This window comes from Plectrocnemia conspersa, unplaced genomic scaffold (genome assembly GCF_051122295.1).
Source record: "Plectrocnemia conspersa isolate PC_06_02 unplaced genomic scaffold, ASM5112229v1 ptg000008l, whole genome shotgun sequence".
Lineage (NCBI taxonomy): Eukaryota > Metazoa > Arthropoda > Insecta > Trichoptera > Polycentropodidae > Plectrocnemia > Plectrocnemia conspersa.
In genome coordinates, this window is record NW_028277172.1 from 24,591,908 (window position 1) to 24,596,172 (window position 4,265).

The following is a 4,265-nucleotide window of genomic DNA, read 5'->3' on the forward strand; positions in this document are numbered from 1 at the left end:
TGATGTAATATATTATTACTGTTATTGAACGACCATGAATAACTAATGCCTCAATCGAAATGTCGAATTACCAATTATCTATATTTTGGTATTCAAAAATTGCAAATGCTTTAAGATGTAACTTTAAATGAATAAAAGTCATTATAAGTATTTTTATTTATATATTAAAAATATCAGGTAATGCTTTTAAGTAAAGCTGCCTAAATAAACACATACACTTTAGAATAACAAGTACTTTAAACAATAACCTGGCGCATTGATATTTATTTTCAGAAATAACAAGTATGTAAATAACATAGAAGGTCAATGCTCATGGTAAATAAATATTTTTGCTTCTCGTAAAATTATCGTAAACAACAGTAGGTATTATAAAAAGCAGGATCATTCCTAATTTTTACTAAAATAATATATATGTATACATTTTAAATCTTAAATTACAACTTGATAGTCATAAATATGTCACTACATGTAAATTATTATTATAACAATACTAAGAATCAGAGACATCTGTTAATATTTATAGAACAAAAACAATTTATCATGTAGCAATAATCTATAGATGTCTCTGAATCAAATCATTAATTAAATATTTCTTTTATATTACAAATTTAATTGAAAAAATATAAATTTTATACAAAATCCATGTAGCAATCGCATTAGCGTGGTGCTATATGAGCGCATAAAGTTAAAGGTTAATGAACATTGCTCCGTTATATATGGTTTTGACCGCTTTATTTCTTACGACTTGCAATTTAGAATGGCAAGGATTAGGAGCGTCTGACCATTTATCACCAGTCAGGATAGAAACGATTTTCCTATGCTTGTTCAAGTTTAAAGTCAAGAAACGATGAAATTGCTTTATATATTTTAATAAAAACAGATAACTGTATAAGTAACATTTTATATTTTTTATTAAAAATCTGACCATTGTGACTCAATTATTCAAATATTCGAATATTCGAATAATTGATCAATTATTTGTAAAACATTGGTTTATACAATGTAAAATTTTTTTTTTTAAATATTAAAACCAAAAATTATCGTGTTTTTTCATGGTCCTTTATCCGCCTTTATTATGCTTTAAAATGCGAAATAATGGGACGTTTCTTCTCAACAAAAATATGCCTACGAAAAACATTTGTTAATAAAATATTTACCGACCGTATCTACTATGACCGAAATTCGCAGAATTTGTTCATTGAACAAAACAAATGTTGTAAATGCCTATTATTGATTACTGTTAAACACTTATCTCAAAAATAGGTCTGTTACATGTTACATTTTTTTATTTATTGTTTTCAGAAGCAATGATTTTATAAGATCCAAACAATTTTTTTTGTTTTTAATTTAAAACAAATTCGATCTTCATGTATATCGAATTTGTTTTAAACCATATTAGCTATTATATATATCAATTATGTATATAAAATGTTTCATTAATTTTTCTGAATTAAATCATTCGCAGCTGATCTTAATTTTGATGATTTAAAGAAGCTATAATGACAGCCCTAATATAAATATATAAAATTATAAATTAAGCATTTTACTTTTGACGCTCTCACTGTTCAATAATTCGCACAACTTTATGTCATGCATATTTTATAAATTTCAAATAGTAATTAAGCATTAATTACTTTTATATCAACGATAATAAAAGTATTCAATGCCTAATTAAAATACTATTTTTTAATTAAATAATATTTTACAGGCAATTATTTAATTTTTGCACTAATTGCTTGAATTATTTTTTTCGGTAAAACCGATAATAAAAATACAAATATATTCAAATACTTCATGCATTTTTTTATTTAATGTTTGAATAGTTGTAAACTACGAATAATTGAGAATTTCTTGACAGGTTAACCCAATGCTCAATATAATAACAATATAACACTAATATATTGTAATATTGCGCCGGATAGGAATTTTAAGCGTCATATCGCTAGCATATTATCCTTTAAATGGAAGTGCATTTTTTTCTAAATGTGAATTCAAGTGTTATTTTATTAGTATGCATTAGATTTAATCGATTTTTTAATATGTTAAATAAACTGTTTATAACTCAGTGGTTTGAGCCGTGTATAGAAAAATAATCTTAATCGATATTTTCGTAGTAATAATATATAGCCCATGTCGTTTTCAGAATTTTTTTTTCTGTAATTTTTTCCTTATATTATTCCTAAGAATTTTACAATCAAATTACAGTTTTTGAAATAGACTAATATTTTTTTGGGAAATACATAAAATGCGGTAGGTTAAATTCGGTTTAAAATTAATGTTTGTAGAAATAAAAATAATAGATAACCCGCAACGGAAATTTGTCATTTAAACCACGGTAACATTTTTAATAGATATATAATTACTTGGTTCAGTGATAATTTTGCCGCACTTGACACGGACTTCTTAAAGAGTTATCACCATGCGTTGCCCTAATCTAAAAACACTATGTGTCTTTTTATCATTCTGTGTTATTATCAATCCGATTGCTTCAACATATGAACATTCGAAGAAAACAAATTCAGATTTGACTAATAAAGAGTTTATGGATTGGCTTGGAAGCTCTAAAATAAAAATTAATAAAAGGAATCCAGATCGAGTTTCATTTTGGATACCTAAACAATTGTGCGCAGCAGGCATGAAACTAGACCATAATGGCAAATGCAGAATTGTGATGATCATTGAGAATCAAAAGCTCAAAAATAAACCTTGTAAAAAAGGTAAAGTTTTTGCAGCTGGAAAATGTAGAAAATATATTAGAAATTAATATATAAATGAGGTATTTATAATATATTTTAATATTTTAAAAAATAATATCATTTTATGTATCATGATTTTATTCGAATATGATGACTATTAACAATAATTAGCAACATAGTGATGATATAAATCATTGAAGTGTGCAAAAAGTCAGGTTAGCTTAGGTATTTTTAACTCCAAATATTTTTAAAACTCACACAATGTTTTATTTTAAAGAATAACATATTTTTTGGTTATGAAAATAATTAAGCAATGATCCACTCCGGATATTGGTCACCTAACTCTTTATCGTAGCGGAAAAACATTTTTTGAAATTAGCTAACTAAACTAAACCACAGTAACCAATTTGTATTTTATGTATAATTACTTGCTAAACAATTACTTACGTGAATAATTTGGGCGCATTTGTTACTTATTTCTCGAAGAGACATCATCATGCGCTACTCTAATCTGAAAGTGGTCTTTGTCCTGCTTTGCTTAAGTGTTCTAATCAGTCCGATATTTTCAAGATTCATGGAGGAGAAGAACAAAGCAAACTCGGTGGATTCCCATGTGACAAATGTACATGAAGGCCGGTTCTTCAACAGACAGAAGAAAAGATGTTTCAATGGTATGAAAATGGATAGAAATGGAAATTGCAGGAATGTCGTCAAAGAGAGTTATCCGCATAGAAATAGATTCTAACCAAGAAAGAAGTCCAGCACATTTTATAGCGAGTATAAAAATATATGCTTTATTGGTTTAATTAAAAAATATTGTTTTATTCAATATTTTTATATTTGATGTATCATTTAAATTACAATAAAAATGTAACTTGCAAAGTTTATTCATTTTTGTTTTATTTATATCATTTTTTACGACATTTTTTTCAATGAACTAATAAGCTTAATTTGATATACTAACCTGTAATTTATTTTTTAAGATAAATATCAAATAGAAATAATCAATCATTTTGTTGTGCTGAATATTTACTTATTTATATTTTTAATTTGTTTTTTAGAGTTACACTGCGTATATATAGTATATATATATGATAGTGAGTGTCTTAATAGTTTTGATATTGCATTGAAAATACAAGGATACTTCTAGAAAAAAATAGTTTGTGAAAGAACTTGTTATGCCTCTTAATTATACATTAACAGTAGTCTAACTTTTTATTATAAATATGTAAAAATTTAAACCAGTAAAAGGGTAATCTATTCCATTTTATAACACAAAACCAATACTCAGAATATTATTTTGCTGGAATTGCAAGATAAATATAGATTTGTCTGATATATCCAATAACCTCTGGTTTATCTCAAAAAAATTTACGAAAAATCTACGATTATGGTAAAAATTATGACGTCATTCCTTGCTTACAGCTGGTGGTAATGAACTATTTATAGAAAGCCAACGTCAATTGATTCAGAGCGTTTAAAAGTACATAGCAGATCTATAATACATTATTCTTTCAATCCAATAAGGTACCATTAAAACTTTAACAGAAAAAGCAGCAAATTACTTTT

The 4,265-nt window shown here is 25.8% G+C and overlaps 1 long non-coding RNA gene across 1 annotated transcript; it reads left to right on the forward strand.

Moving 5' to 3' along the window:
- The first annotated feature begins 2,385 nt into the window (after positions 1-2,385).
- LOC148233513 (uncharacterized) lies at positions 2,386-3,583 on the forward strand. Its single transcript, XR_015810472.1, has 2 exons — positions 2,386-2,776; positions 3,267-3,583. It is a non-coding gene; the product is annotated as an uncharacterized LOC148233513 (long non-coding RNA).
- Positions 3,584-4,265: the final 682 nt, after the last annotated feature.